The sequence below is a fragment of the Accipiter gentilis genome, chromosome 7 (assembly GCF_929443795.1).
Source record: "Accipiter gentilis chromosome 7, bAccGen1.1, whole genome shotgun sequence".
In the NCBI taxonomy this organism is placed as follows: Eukaryota; Metazoa; Chordata; class Aves; order Accipitriformes; family Accipitridae; genus Astur; species Astur gentilis.
In genome coordinates, this window is record NC_064886.1 from 36946321 (window position 1) to 36966999 (window position 20679).

A 20679-nucleotide genomic window follows, 5' to 3' on the forward strand; every position below is an offset into this window, starting at 1 on the left:
TTGAGAAATGTTCATAACAACTCTCAGTAGAGACCGTTATGCTCATTCAGTTTGTTGTTGCTACATTTACAAAGTTTTAAGTTATATGATGAAATCTGATAAACTACCATTAGCTCAATGAGGATTTCACCCACAGTTTACTGGGGAGAATGAGAGAAGAGTGTGAACAGGACTCTTGTGGGAGAGCTGTCACATAAGTTGCATTTTTTCCCCTACACTCTTGAGCACTGAGGCCACAAAGAAGTGATCCAATGCCAAAATTAATACAGCTGTTACAAAGACTACCTCCCTCAGTCACGAAACGTTCTTTGCAGAGATTTAGCATGTCCTTGCATGATTCAAACCTTCCCTGAACTGTGCACTGCAAAAAGTTTATATATACAATACTTATCTTTGATTTAAAATCTAACTTGCCGGGAACTGCAATCCAGTATTTTCACTGTAATTGTTATATTTTTCTAAACTCATATGCCTCATTGAAAATTAAGTGAAACTGAAATAAATGGCTTTGTCAACTCCACAATCCTTAAGTAAGTTTAATGCTCACTACTACCATTGGTATTCAATATCACTAGATATTTTACCTTGAATAATCACTGATGGACATTGATTTTGTCTTTGCTCTTCACAGCACAGCAAAATTAATGTGAAAGTCAGAGTTAAATGAGTCCCAGTGGTGTCCTCCACTCTGCTGAGAGTACGTTTCAGATACTGAAGAACTGGCAACCAGCTCAAACCTACAGTATCTTGTATTGCAACAATTAATGGATATGAATAGTCCTCACAGGGGGGATTCGGGTTACCTTTGAATCAACTTCAGAGGTTAGACTCCTGAAGCAGACAATGAGGTTAATGTATGGTACTTTATGAACTGATTAATTCGCTTCTTTCAATTCAATTAAAAACTTTAGTTCTTCTATCTTCCTTTCTGAAAATTATTCTGAGTCACTTGTAAGTGTTAACAATGGGAGTTTAAGTTATTGTGAAGTTTAGGGTCAGAAAAATATTACGTACTAAATCGTCTGTTTTTCTAGTATTAACAAAGAGGTTGGCAAAGCAATACTTGCTCCTCTATTTTTTCCTCTAAGTCTAGAATGTGTTTGCAGGCTTCATTTAGGTCATAGTAACATCATACAGCACAAAACCCATGGTGGCTGTGAGGCCAAGATTAGGCATGTGGATATGGCAGCCATATGCATTATGAAAAATAAGCATGTAACTGAGGAAAGCATCTGGTTAACAGCTTTGAAGTCAAAGTCGTGATGTGTATATATATGTATGCTATGGGACAAATTTCTTCTTTGCTTCTCTGCTCTAGTGGTGGATGGATTGGTGTTATATAAACTGCGGGAGGTTTCCTAGGAACAGACCAAAATGTCTCGGGGGAACAAGAGAGCAGCAATCCTTGTAGTACTCTTTACAGCTGCTTTGTAAAGAGCACGTGTTTTGAGATGCTAATTAATATTCAGGGATAGGTACAGAGGGGTCCATGTGTGCAAAGCAGCCATTCTGCCTCATGTCTACACAGATACTCTAAGGAGTCGCAAAAAGAGTAGGCAGGCTGCTTAGGACTGATTCTCAGTATTGCCAGCTGCAACAGGTCAAAAATTATAAATCAGCTCCCCAAAGATTGTGAGGTTTGGAAAGAAGAAAGACAGAATATTTTTAGATTTTCAGACTCTTCTCTACTTTGTCAGCATATCAAAACACATAGTAATTTCAACCCAAACAATTGTTTTTAAGGGCATACAAAAGTGTGTACAAAAATGCATTTCAGAGCAAGCCACGCTTTCTGACTTCACAGTCCTCACAGCAAAACCTGCACTAGGAAGAGAAGTTACTTGGACCTATTCAGAAAACAACAGAAATGAAAAAAAAAGAAAAGTAGGGAAGAAAGGTTACAGGGTTTTGTACTGCAGCTCTTGCAGTAGGCAGTCTCTGATTCTGCTTTTCCTGGCTTTGTGGTGCTCAGGGATTTTCTTTGCTACTATCAAAGGACCAGTCCTTATACAAAAGCAGTGGCTCAGGATGGAGTGAGGATTCTTGCAAGGACTTTTATCCAGCACAGGAGGCAGCCTTAGTTCTGAGAGGGAAACCTCTTTTGCAGGAAAAATTCAATTCAGTGGAAGAATCCAGAGACATTTTCAGGTTCAGACACATTTTTGTAGCCTTGATTAAAAAGTTTGTTGAAATCCTGGCCCTAAGAGATTAGTGCTTTTCAGTGTGAGATCATCAAGACATGCCAGTGCAGAAAACATCCTGCCTGCAGGAAGCACAGTGAGCATTAAAAAGACTGCATGGGATATAAATTCTGGTTTCAAACTTCAGTTGTTGTTCTTGACAACCTCCTACTTTGGCAGAAACTAATACAAGGCAACAGGATATTTCTGTCACTGATTTCTGTCTGCTGCCTTCACAGAGGAGGGAGAACTCAGCATAGCACCATAACCAGCTTTCAAAGTTCCACTGAATCTCTCTTGGGTTTTTTTAATTTTTTTTTTTTTTTCAAACTTCTCTACAAGTAAATGATTGGAAAGTTAGTGGTATGTGCAAAGAACATTTTTTCAATTAGTGATGCCCATTAGCTGAATGAGTATGAAGGGCTGATATTTTTCCCCCTGAATTAGCAGGTACACATATGGAATTTGGGCTATAAATCGTTACTTAATAATTCACTAGAAAATAAATATGACATAAAAGATAATTAGAGATTTGTACCACTTGCTTTCACCTTAATTATGAATGAAGGATATTTGGCATTGTCTGCAGGACTGTTAAATTTTGTTATATTGAGATGGGTCTGGAAAAGGAAGATACAGCAAAGTCATTTTATGAAAGAATATAGCTTCTGGCAGAGTGGGTCTTGTACATCATTGCAGGAGAGGTATCCAACAGTTATGATCTTAAAATCTAAATGCAATGTGCTGGAACAAGAATGGTGAACAGGTTTGTTTTGCTATTTCAGTAATGACCTGTTGCCTGGCTCACAGAAACACATATGCCAGCCAATTTCATTGGAACAAAATTAATATTATATCTCTGTGCTGTAATAATAGTTAACTTTGGCAGAGCAGAAACAGTTGTATATAATTCCCCTTCTAGGATTTGCTGGAGATACCTGGAGATGTAGTGTGTACTAATCATTTAAATTCACAGTGGATTTGAATACTCTCCTGTAACATAAACAACCACAGTATGAAACAGCTTTTTTCCTTGCCTAGGCTTTGCTAACTTTAAAATGGGACAGACTTTCAGTCCTGCTCTGTTCCCTTTGTTGCTATTAAGCAGCCAGATAAGGATTCCCCCTGCATACACAAGGCTGTACGTAAAGGCATTAGAGTTGCCTATGTACTACACTTTTTCTGTTGCTAATCACATCCTCTCCCAGCTTAGGAGATATACAGGACACAGGTTAACAAGCCCAATAAGCATGTCATACCTCAACACACACTCATGATGGAATGACTTCACTGATGACTTACTGCCTGAAGAAATTAGAGCAGCCTTCAAACTGCCTTCTCTTGCAAAACCCAAAGCAACCCTACCTACTCCAAGGATCAGGGACTACAAAGCAATATAGGTGCCAGGAAGCTGGCTGGGGTGTAGTAAGATCTCCAAGCGTGCTGGTCTAGTTTATATAAACTAAAGTGAATGTGCACTTTCAGTCTAGAATTCAACACTATGTGTTATCCAGGATGGACAGAAAAAGACTTAGATTCATCTGCAGTCATCTCTACACTTCCTCTAAGTAGTAGGTATGAGTTACAGAAAAAAAAATGCTCTTTCTGCTATAGGTCTGTGTTCAGTAATACGTTGCCTGCTTTTCTTCAGTTTGGGAGCCTTAGTACTCAGAGGGCTTTTCCCTTAGCTCTGCATGTTTATGGCCATGCTCCTCCAGTTGCACAGTTCCTGACAAACATAACAAACTTCTAAAAAGTACCAACCTTTTCAGATACTGCCTACTTCAGTAAAGGGACAGAACTTTGAAGTGAGCCTAGTGAATGGGGAGACACTGGCAGATGGGAAGATCTGGAACGTTTTACTATCTTTCACTCTTGCTGCATCAGAAATAGCCCACTGAACTCTGATTTATCTGCAGTTTTCCTAAGAACTTTGGATTAGACCCAAACAGACTGAATTAGAGTGTATCAGCCTGGAACAAAGACAAGCCAGGCCATCATCTGAGAAGATTAAGAAAAGCCTTTCTGCTGGCTGAAGATGAAGAATTTTCTTCTGATGATTTTGACACTACAAAGGCAGTATGATGCCCAGCATGAAGCAGTACCAATTGCTGCTTTACCTGCAACATCCAGAATGTATGAATGGTGGGTGATATTATGCACAGGTTCTTTAAAACACATTATTCTGTCAGGCTTTGATTCATGTAGTTTTTCCTGATGTTTTTCATTTTACTTATTTATTACTCAGACTCTGATGTCTAGTCTTCATTGAGATGGCACAGTCAGAGCTGGATAAGAAAAAAAAAAAAAAACAAACAAAAAACATGAGTGGCCTGTCAAAGACATGTTGGCAGTTGCTTTCAGAGTGTCCCTTGATGGTTCTATGGAGATGTCAAGTAGGAGTAGTGGCAGGATTGAGCCATGGCAGTTCTGCTTGTCAGGGCAGCTACTGTGCTTAGGAGTGATAGAAACTATAGAAAATCTGTTTATAACACTACTGGATAACATAATGGAGGCAGTGAACAATCCCTAGGTTTTGCCATTAATTGAAGAAATAGCTTTCTATATTCATGAATACATCTACCACCCAAAACACAAGTAAATATTTTATTCTTGTGGGACAATAAGTTATAAGCACTACTTTCATTATAAGAGGTGGAAATACTTTAAAAAAAAGAGAGACAATTGTCTGCTAAGGCAGGCAATCAGTGTATTGACAAGTTACAGACTCTAAAGCTCTTGCTCCATTTGCATTGCAGCTGCAAACATAATACTAATGTATTTCTGAATCTGTGAACTTGCAAGTATACATTATAGCAGTCAGGAAGTAGGAATAGCAGAATGCCACAAGAAACTCATCTCTTGACGGGCTCCCAATACGTATTGAGAGTAATAGGTCTCAAATGCAAGGTGCTTAAGCATTCATACTAATTGTAAGCGTGCTAGTAGTCCTATGGATTTCAGCTGGTGATTACCGTTAAGCATATGCTTAAGTATCTTGCAAATTTATTGTTTCAAGAGAGTTCTTTTGAGTTTAAAAAGCTTGGTTATGATCTTAGACTTTAATGTTCCTTCCCAAATCCAAATAGATTTATAATAATTTTGAAGTTTTTTCCCCTCATTGCAAGTGAAATATCAAAGTGATAAAAATATGGCTTTTGGAAAGAGATCTAGGCATACACAGGCTTTTTGAGATGTAGATCGAATGTATGATCTTGCTTCTTCCACTTGCTACCCCTGGCTCCCAGAAGATATTGCTGGTTCATACCAATTCTTAAGAATCTGCTCTCGGGTTTTCCCTGTGTCACTTAGTTTTCACTGAGCCACAGAAAGATTTCAGGTCTTTGTCCTTTTTCCTTCTGAGATCAAATGAATGCTATGCTTACAGCAGCTCTTTTGTTTCAACATCGTTGTACTTCCGACCTTTTGGCACTGATTTTCACAAAATAAAGGCTGAAAGGCCCTGGGCATTTGCTTATCTGCAATCAGCATATATTTACGGCATTTAAGAGTGTGTGCACTCTCAAATGTGTGTGTGGGGGGGGAAATGCATCTACACTTGTCAGTAAATAAGTCCAAAAGTTAGTGTAAAGGTGTACATGGATTTGAGGGGTCAGACAGAAAACCTCACCAGCTAAATCAAACACTTAATGCCTGTGTCTTAACTCTTGTCTTTTGTCATAATGACTTTAAGGAAACAACAGAACTCCTGAAAGTCACCCATGTATGATTTCTCCTGCTTTAATTTGTCTCATAGGAAGGTTCTAGCAGAGTCTGTGACTTTCAGGAAGTAACATCTTGATTTCTGTGAAGCACAGCATTCCAAAGCGATCAATTCCCATGCGTCTTGGCTGCGTGTACATATGCTGGTCATGTATTCACTCTGGAACAGCCTTTTTCATGGCTTAGCTAGGGAAGATAACTCCAGACAGCATCAGCTCTTCCAGCTAAGTCCTCACATCTATGATCCACAGTGCTCCTGCCAGGCATTAGAGCAGATCATTTACCATGTGGATTTGTTACTCTGCCCTTGATCCAGTCCATTCCTTTTCTTTCCTTTTGCAGGTGGACCTGCAGTTTGCAGACAAGGCTTCTGAACAAAACACAGGGTCAAAAAGTAAGAGAAAAGAAGGCAGCAGAGCACAGGCAAGAACCAGGGACAAAACTGTATTGGAGAAAATAAGGCTTATTAGGAGTTCATGTGTCTAAAACCTTATTTCATAGAATAAAGAAGTTTACCTATTTTTAAAAGTTTTCTTTTTGACCACTGGTGTCAATTTTGCCAGTAGGGTGACATGGGGAATTTAAGTGCATCCCACTAGCAAGGCACTGTGCAATGTGGGTTCAATTCAAGTATGAAATAATCAAGGTGAGAAATATACCCCACATCACAATCTTACTATGTGATAAATATTTACCATGCTTCTTCCAAAGCAGGCGATTTACCTTGCAACCCTAGCAGAGGTGGCTTTATATTTATGTACTCTGCAGGCCTCCCCCGCTCCTCCCTACGTAGGAGCAGATACTCCTGTGCTTTTAGTTGGTTGCAAGGAGAGCTCTGACAGCTTTGAAGCTGGATGGTATAGGCCTGATTATGCAGCTCCTCTGTCTTTGTGGATGAGCACTTATTTTCTCTTTAAGGGCTGTACTCTCTTTGGTTATGTATGCTATTTATCCGGTATATACACATATACCTAGCTTTGGATATAGGTCTCAGAATCTACTGTAAATACAGTGATAAATGCTCCAGGAGTATTTAAGTGTATAGGGTTTCCCTTGGCAGAGGTCATGTGCTTACTAGTAGGATAGGAGGCACTCAGATGTGCCACTTGTGCCTCACAGTAATGGGCCAGATCGCAGTTCTCTTGCTGGTACTGATGAGCAACTATTTGTCTGAGTAATTCTGTTGTTTGAGTGTCCTGATTGTACCAACATAGCATCTCTACGTCTGGCAACCACCACCTGTGGGCTTCCTTTCTGGCTTCACAGATCCATGTCCTTTTGATACCGAAAAGCCAGTCAAAGAAACTCTCTAAGACTCAATTCTAGAGTTTTAGAAAGCAGGCATTCTTTATTGCAGCACTGGATGCACGGGGCATAATTCCACCTAGTGTGCATGCCACAGCTTCAGCACAAACAGGTTATATAGAATAACTAATTACATATTAATCAGATTAGTATACATATACGTATTATCATAGTACCGCCCACAACCGATCACATGCAGTGGTTCTTCATTTGAGACGAAGGGCTGCTTTTACGACCACTGACCCATTTGAAGGTCTGTTGACTGTCCTTGAAGTCTTTGTTCTTGTCCTCGTTCTTTGATCTTGAAGCTTAGCGCAGTTTCAATCACATGTGATCAGTTTCAACATTTTTCTCATCTAGCATACAGGAACATATAGTCATAAGAGCAAAGAACTGCAAAACTTATGAGTAATTACTAGTTAATCACTTGACTACACTTTTGTAATTACCTCCCCAGCTACACTTTTGTCTATTGTTTCAATCATAATGTTAGTATATTATTTCTTATAATCATTTATCAAATCTCACTTATAGTTGTCTAGCAGCAAACCAGTTTTCATAGCAGGTACAAAATATTAAAACCATAAAAAAATTTAAGCAAACCATATGGAATATATGGACATATGCTATCACTCTCTGCATTCTCACCCTGCCCCAGACTTCCTAAGTACCCCTACTTAACCTTCATTAAGATTGCTTTCACACAGATGATCCTGGGCTGACTTATCAACAGGGACTCTTTTCAGTGTGCCTGCTTCTCTAGGGAAAGTGTAATAGTAGTCTCAGCTACAGGCACCCCAGCCTTACAACCTCTACTTCACTTTCCCTTTCTTGAATTTATTCTGTCAATTTATCTCCTTCTCTTGCATGATGGTCATATTTCCTCTTTACCTGTGCTGACAGTTTGGTTCTCAACAAATCAGTGTATCAAATAACAGAGGTAAAAAAATCATCCCTAAAATCAGCATGATGTTCTGGAAGGAGCTAGATATGGTATTGTTCAGCATTCTCTGTAAATCATTTATTCCTGATTTTCCTTTCTTTTATTTTGCTTTGCTACTGGGTTTTTTCCCTCTTCTCTGCTGCTCCTTTCTCTGCTTTTTGCTTCTTGTCCTCTGTCCTTTGATATTATATTTCCCATCATAGATCCTCTCAGTTTCTGACATAAAATAATAAAGTGGGACATTAGTCAGCATGACAGACAGCCTTCGATTTCTCTTTCACTAAGCTAATTCCCGTGTTCCTGACAGTGGCCTGCAGAAGCAGCTGGAGTGTATGTTCTTAACAGGCAGAGCATATGCTCATATATGTAATGAGCAGCCTTCCTTTTATATTTCCTCTAGCATTGTGCTGTGCATTTGCAACAAGTAGTAGAAGGAGGATGGGAAAACCCATTCTATATGAAGTGCTGAAACACAAAAGAAGTAACTATCAGATTTGCCATCAGTAAGAAAGGGCTGCCAAAAAGGCTAGGACAGAAAATGATCTCCAGAATGATTTGTCCATTTCTGCTTTGCTAAAAAGGATGCACGGTTCCTGCTTAGTCTTAGCTTATGATCTCTTGCCAGTACCAGCTGATTTTCTGAAATGGAGGATAAGAGATGCTGACAGCTGTGCCCTGTACAGAAACTGCCAGACTGCAGCACAATCTTGTCAGGCTGCCATGTGGCTTTAGGCCAAACAAGATATCGATGACACATATAATGAGATACTAAAAGAAATAGCATGTATCATAGATTCTAAGGAGAATTGGCAGAGCATAGGGATGGCCTTATGTTCCTAAACACAGTATAGTGTAGTACGAGAAGGCTAGATCTTTATTATACCTACGTTTCTGAAACTGAAAGGGAAAAAAGTATGAAATGTAGTACCCCAGATAAAATGAAAGGAACAATGAGTTACACCAGAGTGATCATGCTGCAGTGACACCTGACTATGGTTTGCAAGTAGGGAAAACTGGCAGTGGAAGAGAAGAGGTGTGGAGAGAACCAAGCGAAAAGTACAGAGCAATGACAAAGTAGCAGAAGCGTAGACTGAGACTTGGGGGTTAAAGGAAGGAAGCGGGAAACAGAAATTGCTGTACTACAGTAGATCCAGCTATCTAACTTAAACAACCAGTACCACAAGAAAAAAATGGAACAGAATGAGTTGGGCCAATTAGGAGGAATTAAAATCTTGCAAATGCTAACATGTCATGGAAGATGCTATTCTTTATGTAAGTTAGATAAAGAATGTATTGAACTCGTGACAGATGGTCAGAAGGGGAATCTGAGAAAGTGCTTGGGGAGTGAAAATACGCTGAAAGTGTGATGTTGTTCTTCAAAAAAAAAAAAAAGCTCCATTTTCTCTGTTTATATTTAATCTATATTGGGTCAACAGCATTTGCAATTAGCCTGAGTTGGAATCCTGTCCTGTGGCCAAAAGTAAACAAGGGTCTTTTTAGCTGCTTCTACCCTTGCCTTATAAATAGGCAGAGCCTCTCTGTCTCATTCTGAAATGCCTTTTGATGGCATATGTCAGTACGTCAGGATTCTGAGACAGCATGCTTAATTAATACCTTTGCTCTTTGGGTCTTTACTGTTAGGAGTCTCCAGCAATATGCTTCCCTGGAGTGTTTTAATTCCTTACTGTCTCCCTAAAGTGTGAATTTCTGCCTAGTTCCAGAAATTTATCTCTGAAACTCTACCATCTCCAGAGAGATCTACAAGAATTGTTCATGTACTACCGGTGTTGTAACCCCCATGGTATAAGAGACTGAATTGGCTGTACTACAGCTCCTTCTAGCAGAGAAAAACAAAAAAGAAACCCTGGCTATATCCTCATTGGCAGTGGACCAGAAGCCTTGGCAATGCTACTCAGTCCAATGGGAAATTCTCATGAAGGGGGCACTCATCCATTACTGCTGAGTTTGTTTGAACTGGAAAGAGGCTTGTAAATGCCATGGATTTCTTTCTGCTTCCAGTAGTCCAGCAGAATATACTCCTCTTAGCCACCTTGCACATACGCCAGAAAATCCCCAAATAATCCAGTCTAGTTTCTCCTGTGACGCTTGTTTTTATGATCTCCCCGCTTCAAAAAATCTGTACTGCGTCTGGTAGGAGGAAATGGGTCCAGAAAGCATGCTACATTTTCTGTTCTGTACAGAACCCAGCCATGAGCAGATCTAGAATTTTACTCCCAACTAGTTTATTGCCAAAACAGACATCTCTTTGTCTAGTGATCCACAGATGCCACAGGCTCCTTTCTTTATAATGCTGCTTTGTTAGCCATGGTTCAATTCAGATTATACCTTTTTATTTATGAATAAGCATTCCCATCACAAGTGCCATGTTTCTAGTCCTCTGTCTTGGGCTAGGTATCTTTGGTAAGCTTTGACTCAGCTACCGGAAAGTTGCCATATCTATAATGCATGTAACCAAATTCCTCTCTCCTTTCTGTATAATTTAATTTTCATCCCAAATAGGATCCACATGATTTTTTCATCCTGTTTCTTGAAAAACTATGAAAACATGGTGTCATCATCAATAAATGGGGAAATCTGCATCAATGGCTGTATTACCTCTACATTTATGCTGTGCTCATGCTACAGCCTTTTCTGCACAAATAAAAACAAGGACCCTGGGATGGCCCCTACTGCACATGAGCAATAAAATCTTCTAGGCAGATCTTCCCTTTGGACTTGTGCCTTGCTTCAGTAGGTTGCTCTTGAGGCAGTGATTCAGAGCTGATGACAGGCATAAAATTCTCAACAGAGAACAACTATAAGACTCATGGCTCCTGTTCTGCATAGAAAAAAGATGTCTGAAGAGGGCCAGTTAGTCCAGTTTGTTAGAACAGTGATCCCCATTCCTTCTTTATAACCTGTTCTTTGTTTTAGATTCCCTGCTTACCTTTCTTCTGGATGGTCATGAATTTCAAACCCAAACAAACGCCCACACACTTTTTAATCTGGAAATGAGCAGAAATAATTTACATGTCTTAAGAATTATACATATTACCTCTTTTATTCCTTTTGTACCTTATGCATTTGAAATTCTTTACATGTAAGAGAGGTTATGGAAGGTACAGAAAGATGTTTGTGCTGCTTCACATGGTACAGTGGCTTCACAATTGCCTCATGTTTTTTACAATAAGCCTTATGCCCTGCCAGTGGATTCCTTGATAGGTATCTATGCGTGCAGGTGGGGCTCACACTGCAGCTTAGTGTAGTTAAGCAGTTACTGCATCCAGCTGCTTATTACTGCTCTCTCTTTTCCTCCAGAGGTTATATTCCCTTTGGCACTGATGGCATAACTGCATATGTGGTTGCTCATTTGCCCAGTTTTGTTAAAATTATCTAGGCTAATTAACCACACCTAACAGCAGGGTTTTTAACTAGGTTGGTTTCTGCACAAGTGGGTTAGGGAAACTGTTTATGTATTTAAATCATCCAGTATGAAGGTTGCCATTGTTATCAATTAATATGTATAATTGTTACGGATGCACAACTAACCAAATCCAGTAGGTGTTAAGACTCAGATTTATTCTTCAGCAAAAGTTAGTTAGAAGTCCGGTAACATTTTATAAAACCACAGGCTCAATGATGTAAAGAGAATTAATACTACACAGCCAACTTAAGAATCCCCAAGATTTAAAGTGATGACTTAAAACGCGCGCGTGTCACTCAACTAAAAGCTGAGGGCTCTCTCCCTCGAGGAGTTACCTCAGGTGGTGCCCCGACCCGAGGGGGAGTCCCCAGCTGCAGACCTGCTGCTCCGAAGAGGACTGCCAACGGGTCCTCCGGCGGGACCCCGTTTATACCCCTGTCGAATCTGACCTGTGGTCATTTACTCCCTATTGGCCAGGAAGGTCACCTCGGTGTACCTGGCGCATCTCAACTGGCCAGTTCAAATTTCAACCTGCAGCCTCCAGGTTTTCCTTCCCCTTCTCCCTTCCTGGAGAAGTTTCGTTTCCTGCTGGCAGGATGGGGGGTGGGTGGGTGGGGTGTGTACTGCCACAATAATATGATTGAAATAAGCAGGGAGCTGCTAAAGTCCTGTATACAGCCCCTATCAGTTAGTATTTAAAATAGGGAAACAATAACTAGACATGATTTAGGGTTTAGGAACTAGCTATTGGACAATGGGTCTTTATGTTTATGTCAGAAAAGGTACTGGATTGTGGTCTGATCAACAAACCTTGAAGAACTGCTTGGAACTGCCAAGACAGAGTAAGAAGTAGGTAATTCCTACAGGGGGAGATCGCGACCACCTACTCAAATGATACCACCTACTCAAATGATACCACCTTCTCAAAAGAAGACAATGAAAGACAAAGTCAGAGTCTGCGCACTAATTTACAGGAGAGACAAAGAAGAAAGAACCAATCATTAAGGGAAATAATAATGACTAGGTATTACTAAAGTATATAAATGTTGGAGGTTTTGAGACAAAGGTGTGCTGTCTTGAGACAGGCACCCATTCATGCGCATCAGTGAAATTAATTTGAAAATACCTCTACTCTGTGTGTTACTGGCTTGCACACCGGGTAGACGACGAACCCGATTTGAGGGACAACACCATTTTCTAAGAGAGAAAGTGAAGAATATAGATGGTAGGTGAAGATGACTAGTGGCAGGAGATGATGACTGGGGTAAGCTCTATCTGAAGCAGACACAACTGGCAACTACCTGAACTGCCACAGCAGTTCAGTTTTCTGTGGCAGAATTCTTTTGTTGTGATTTTAATTTTTCTTTTGTATAAAGCCACGAAAGGAAATATAAAAGGAGCTTCCCAATAAGTCTAACATAGACTCTGAGCAAAACATAGACTCACAGAATCAGAAAAATGTGCATTGGAAGAGATCTCTGGAGGTTATCTGTTCCAACCTCCTGCCTGGCACAGGGCTACAGCTAATATGGGTCAGGACAGCTGCAGGTTTTTCTGGCCAAGCCTTGAAAGCCTCTAGAGATGATGATTCTCCTTTATCTCTGGATAACTTGTTCCAGTGCTGCAACACCCTCAAAGTGAAGAAATTTCTCCTAATCTCCAGTTGGAGCCTCCCAGGCTGCAGTTTGTGGCTGTTGCCCCTTGTTTTATCATCTGGCACTACTGAGGTTCGGCTCCATTGTCTTTGTAATTTCCTTCGAAATAGTTGTAGGCTGCTATTAGATTGCCCTTTAGCCTCCTGTTCCAAACTAAACCAGCCCAGCTGCCTGAGTCTCTCCTTATAGGTCATATGTCAGAGGTAATTTTGGTAATTCTCTGTGTGTTTCTCCCCAGTTTCTTAACACCCTTCTTGAGCTGGGCAGCATTCCAAAATCCATCCTTCCACAACTGGACACAGTGTTCCAGGTGTGGTCTTACCAGTGCCAAGTAGAAGGGAATAATAACTTCCCTCCTTCTGCTGGCCCTGCTCCTGCTCCTGCAGGCTTGTATGCAGTTTGTCTTATCTGCAATGAGAGCACACTGCTGGTTTGCATTCAGTCTGGCACTGTGACCCTCATCGTTTTAGCAGGGCTGTTCCTCAGCCAGTTGGTCCCTGGCCTCTAATGAGGCAGGTGCAAAATCGGATCATTCCCCAGGTGCAGAATTCTGCACTTCTTGAACTTCATGAGGTTTCTGTTGGCTTCATCTTCAGTTTTCTTAAGGTCACACTAAATTGGAAGTCTGATGTTGCGCATGCCACCCAACTCCTCCAATTTAGCATTATCTACAACTGATTAATTATCCTTTGAGTCCAGCAGTCCAGCCAGTTTTCCGTCAATCTAAAGTTGATTAGTCCAATTCATACTAAAATACATGAAAATACAAAAAAAAAGCTGTCTAAATTCTTTGGAATAACAGAATGTGGCAGCACTGTCCAATATTCTGTTTTCAGGGAATTCCAGCTTTTAAGTCTACCTTCCTTCTATCTAAGCTAGCACTTAATAATTAGTATATATATGACTCCTCCTGTTGCTAATGTTACTTATGCTTAAACAATAAAGATGAATGAGTTTCATTTCCCCTCTTTTCCATCATTCCTAAAAATAGGAATTCTAACTTTGCTTTTCTGTTCGGGATTTCTCCTTTCTGTGATAATCTTCCCTTACTCAGGAAAGGGGTTTTTAACTTTGTCACAGTGATCCGGCTGAGAATGAAGAACTTCTCAAAGAAAAGGATCTCCTTGGGGGAATAACTTTGGCTGGATTGACAGACTCTGTATTAAAGACAGCAAAGAGGAAGTTTAAACTGGACCAGATTTCAACGGCATTTCATCACCTTCTATAATGTTGGGGTCAAGTTCTGGGAGTGGAGACACCCAAGTCCAGTTCTATGAGATGCAATGTGTGTCCAGCTGAAGCAAAACAGATTGTGGTAACAGACCCTTTATCCACAGCACTAGTGAATCTTGTCTTTAGAATAATGGCTTTAATTTCTGTTGCCTAGTGCTAGGAAACTGCTAACAAACTTGAGAGGTTTTGAGGATCAGTAACAGAAGCTGTAAGGGGATTAGCAAGGAAAGATTATGAGTACTAAATATGCTTTGCTTAGTCAAAGAATGACTGAGGGGGATATACTAATTATCTTCTAGTATTACATAGCTGTAAACTTCAAAAAAGGAAAGCAATTGTTTAGCACTGTCACAAGGTATATAACTAGGATTAATGAGGTGAGATTTAACAAAGGAAAACATAGGCTCAATACCTTCCAAATAAGAGATCAGTCAAAGGAGTAGTTTGCCAAGGAATTAAAACAGTGGAATCTTACCTCTAGCATCAGAAGAGGGCAAGGTTAGAGACAACAAAATGAATGCCTTTTCCCCAACCTGAAACTTTTCTCTAAATTCAAGAACCATGTATGCAATCGGTGTCTTAGAATTTAGGGAGGAATGTGAAAGTTTCACTTATTTTTAAAATTCTCAATTTCTTTTGTTGATAAGAGGCTATGGTAATGAAGTGCTTAATCCTAAGAGGCTGATTCTATCACTAAAGCATGTAAAGTGTATATGAAATGCGTATGTGATAAATATATCAATTTCATCCCTAGTCTTAGTAAAATGCCATTGAGACGATTTAAAATAAGGTTGTATTTGGCCTGTTTTGTAAGATATATGTAAAATTACAAAGAAAAGAAAAGAAAAAAAATAAAATAAATTGGCCAGTGCTACAATGTTACATGTTCAATTATTTCACAATATTCCAGTCTCATGTAACTGATATTTCTGGAATGTATGGGGCATCAAAAAGGGTATAGCCATAAATCTCTGTAAAAAGCAAGTTTGGAAGGATGTGACATAGCAAGCTTTGTTCCTTAGGAAAGAGAAAAGTGAATTGCACTTCTCAAATCTGGTTGTAATGACAGCACGAACAAGAATCTTGGCATCTGCATGTGATAGCACACATTTTAATCTGGTCATATCCCTAAAGTGGTAATAAGATAGCTTGATAATGTGTCAAATGTCAGCCTCAAAGCTCCGTTCCTCATTGAACAGTATATCTAGGTGTTTCACCAAGCAGACAAGTGCCACCAATTGAGATGGCAGTGTGAGAAGCATTTCTGAGCAGGTGGTGAGAGCTAAGTAGAAGGACATCAGACTTACCAAAATTAAATCTATGAAAGTTAAAGGACATCCCTAACTGAAGCTCCTACAGTCGTTTACTTTCTTAGAAGCTACTGGCACGGGCAGCTACATTACTTAACTTTCTCCTAGCAATGACTGTTCAGAGAAAAATGCTTCAAACTGTGACAAAGCAGCAGATACATGTATAGGTCCCAAAGCAGAGTGCTGAGGCCACTGCAGTACATACAGCAAGAAACAATGTAATACTTGTGTTCATCAGGATAATTGATGTAAAACTCGCCCTACTTCCTCAAGCTGCAATTGTCCCCTGTGCAGTGATAACTGTGCCTTACATGTCTACTATAAAAGAAGCATGTATTCTGAAGGAGTTCCCAAGACCCTTTGTGTGAATGAGGAATAAGTACTTTGAAATGATGTAAGTAAAAGCTATATTATACCATGGAAAAGGATGGAGTAAGGTTGAAAGGACAATTGAAACAAAAGTGGAGTAACAACTTTCAAATGTTTGATTTCATAGCCTCAGCATTCCTTAAATATATTTTGTTTATATGCTATTTGACTATGTATATAAAATAGTAAAATATTTATTATAATGCACTGATGGTATATAAATCAGTGAAACACTTTTACAACAGTGATAAGAAGTTATTCTTATGGATATTGAGTGTTTATGCATACATACATCACTTTTGATGTACAAACACAAAGCAGACCTGATTTTAAGAGGGGTAATGAAAAAACCATAACGTAGCTAGTTAAGACTACAGAGAGAAGGAGCATGGAATGATTTACCAAGATGTTGGAAAGTAACATGCTGCTTGCAAAAATATTCAACTTATATTTAATACACTGGAGCTATTGGGACTTCAGTTTTACCAGAAATGTTACCATGCCAATGGGTCAGTGCTTGTTAATAGCCCATAGAAATGCTAAGCTGGTCAGAGAAAAAATTCTCTATTTTGAACAGTGATCTCACTTGTTAAGTGGATGTCTTGCCTTCTTGGAGAGGGAAGTTGGAGAGGTAGCACTAATCATCCATTCAAGTTGACTTCAAGTGAAATGGCTGAAACAGCCCCCAGAAATGGGGATGTAAATATGATGGTTAAATGTAAATGGACCATACTATGGCAACAGAGGGTGAGCTCTTGTACTGCTTACATATGGCAGTTTTCCTAGTTTGTAGTAGTTTGCTTCCTATTCATCAGAAAATGCATAGACTGTGGATAGGGTAGTAAAAATAATAGCCTGTGGGCACAAGTAGTATCCTAGAGGAGACCTAAAGATTGATATATTGGCTGAGCATTGATTAGGAACTCCAGTTTTAGATGCAAACATATACATAGGTCCCACAATTTCTTCATTGTGAAGACAATGTTACACTTTTAATTTTGAAATGGACTTGCTGCCCTGTAAAATACTTCAGTGAAAAGGATCCTTATACAATTGGAATTACGCTGTGATCTGTCAGAATCCAGACACACTGCACTGCCAGTAACGTGTCAAAGTGGAATTGGCTGGATGAAACATTTTCGTACAGCTGAAGTAAAACAATAAGCTGCTTATGGTCAGAGCAGCTGAGCAATTCACCTGAATAAGAGCAAAATCTCATTAGATAGAGATAGCTATGAATAGAGAGAGCACAGACCATGTCCCCTGAGCTTAGAGGGCTAAAATGCCAGTTTTGATCTGTTGGCTCACTCTTGCTTTGTACTAAGATACCTGACTTCAGACAGAGTAGCAGGCTACAAATGGCTGCAAAGGTAGTATAATTACCCAAATGCTGACTTCTGCCTAGGCTAGAATTTCCTGCTGAGAAGGAGAAAAAGCACTATACCGTGCCATGTAAATATACTCTAGGAAAGCAGAGAAGTCTAATTTTCCTCTAAGATAAAGCATAATTCCCTGTCTCCCTTAGATGATCTGCAGATTATCTGCTCTGAATTTGGCCCTGAATGGCATAGCTTACTGTATTCATTCTCATCTGAAGCTTCAGGAAAAAAAAGAACTTTTTTTTTTTATTTGCTTGAGAAATGCTACACCAAAATTTAAAACTGTAGATGTCTGTTTAATGTCTGATAGTTAATTTATATCCACACTTCTTTGGTGTTTTGCAGCATGCTGTGGACCAGCCAGAAACTGTGGAATTAGCTCAATTCAAAGGTTATATTCATGTATAGCTTAGGAAATACTTTGGGACCTTCTGAAAGAAAAAGCTGTGTATAAAGTGAGAATTGATATATGAAACATCAAAATGAGTTCTATTTTTACAGCTAAGCCCTAAACCCTGATAAATAAGGGCTTATAACTGAACCAGTGACAGTTACTTCGCTATTGCAACAGGTGATAAAATAGCAAAATGTAATGTGAAATTTATCATAAAACATAAAAGAGGTAGGAATACGATAACCTGCAGAACTATTTTTAAAAATGTAGCACACTGCTAAACGGTTTGGGTTTTTGTTCAGTGTCCCCCCAACACACTCACACACACACCCCGGCACTATCTTTCTAATAGGCATCTCAGTAGAGAAAAGGAAAATTTTCATCGTTGATGTGCTTGAAGCACAAATGGAAGATCACTGTAAGTAAACGCTGTCCTATCTTTCGATTTTAAGTGCAATGAATAGAACAGATAAACATCAAATGAAAATAAGGGTCTCATCTTTTTTCAGTGTGGATGCTGAAGCTGTAGAGCAGATTTTGGATGAGGTAAAAGGCTTGAGCTGTCAAAGATTTCTGGCTTCCCAGAATTCCTCTCCCATTTCCCAAGGTTAAACGCATTGCCTCAAGGCAGCTGCTTAGAATGATAAAAGGGGCACTACAGGACAGCAGTGCTCTTTGTAATGTTAATAAACCTTGATTCTGATATCAGATGCAACCCTGGGAAAACCTGCCAGTTTTAGACTTAAAAATCTAACACTATTTAGCAGAAGTTCGTGTAAAGAAGTATTAGTTTGGGAATGGTGATGGGCTAGTTTGAGTGACATATGAAAGCAACAAATACACTCTCTTCTCTGCCCTGTCAAATCTTACTGTTGTTTACCGAGAACAAAAGGAATTGCCTAAGTGCTAATTAAACAGAATGCCGTGTTAAAATGCACTGTGAAGTTTCTGCTGTAAATTCAGCTTTTGAGGTTGTCAGCTGAGCTAGAACTCCCCCGAAAAATGAATGGGGTGGGGTTTCCCTGAGCTAGCTACCTGCCTGTGAACTCTGACTGGAGCCAAATCAAGGAGTGTTTTCTTGTGCTATTTTGCTGATAAACCTCTGACAAGAGAGTATGGAAATAATTTATTACAATAAAGGCAAAGCTGCAGGACTGATGATTAGATAGTGTGGAGTTTTATCCAGAAAGAATGCGAACTTTATTAAATGTTTCTCTTCCTAAAGTTCTGCTTAAACATGACAAATGTCTAAATTGTATGGCCATTAAGTCAGACTGTCATTGTTAGCTAGATATTTCTGAATCAACAATAAATATGTAAGTTAAAACTTCAGGGGAGTGACTCAGAATAAAATAAAATGAGACATATTTATGTTCAAGGCAGCTATAAATGAACAGTGCATTTTGGTCATGTGGAGTTTGGCAAAATGGAGCTCCAGCTTACCCTCACAAAGAAGCTCTGCCTCTTTGAATCCATGACAAAACGCCCACTGACTTGAAAGAGGTCTGGATTTCACCCACTAAGTTGAGCTGAAATCTGAACAAAAGCAACAAAGACTCTCACAGTTCATGGGATGTGAACCTGTGTATTCTCCTCCTTCAAATTCACTAGCAAGACCTGTTCCTGTAATGGGTTCTAAAGAACAGTGCCCAAAAAAATGCAAAAATAATATATCAAAGAAATCTGAAACTGTTAGTAGTGCACATTGTTAGCCGAAGTAATCATACTGTCTTATAGCTACCGTCCTGTTATCCTTTTCTTCTTAAAGATTATTCCCAGTGTCTGTCTGGGATATCTGGGGCACTGCTACACTTACCAAGTAACAAAACCTCATGAAGTTCAATGACCAGCTGGGGCCCAGCCATGGACTCTGGCAATACCTGCTAGAAGTGAAATGCAGGTTAGCTACATGTGCAGCTAGACAAACAGAACAGAGAACAGGGCTTCAGTGTGTGAACGGAGTTTTGGGTGGGTTCTGTTTGAAAAATGTGGGTCTCGGCTTTTTACCCAAAATTGGTTCGAAATAATTTTGCATAATTCTTCGTTGTTTCCTTAGGAAGGTACTTACATGATATGTTAAAATTTATATCACATAAACATAAGTGTATTTAAAGAATATTTTTGCTTTAGGGAATTCTTGTTATACCAAGATCTTTCAGTCCACCTTTCCAAGGGAATAGGTAGCAATAGGAAGAGAATCAGGGAAAACACTTTTATTTATGTTATATGCTTTCTGAATTGTCTTCCTATAATAATGAATTATTTCTCTCCATTTTTCCCATGAAACTTCACAATGGAAAGAAACAATGGGGAAGGTCCAGATATTCTAAAAGCATTCTTGAAATATATTGTTAAAGCAATACTTCAAATTTAATCTGATTTTTTTCTTTTGATAACAGGAGCAAAAATTTAATAAGCAAGGGATAGCTATTACCTAGTGATATGAGATTAGATTTATAAACCAGGTTACTTTCCTTTTAACCATGGACATGAGTAAGGCTTGATTTAATTAATAGTTTCACTGGGTGCATGTGGCAGTCCATTAAGACAGTGTGTATTGGCTCCAGGTATATATTAAGTATGTGTCCAAAAATTACTTTATCATAATTAGTAGCATGCCATCTTAAATAAATACTAGGTTAGGATTTTATATCTGGTTCCTAGCACAAACAGTGAAGGATAGTGACTTAACCTGGGAGAGTACGCTGTGTCTTGCACGGTATGTTTTGGGTTTTTTTTTTTAATTAAATCCATCAGGTAGAAT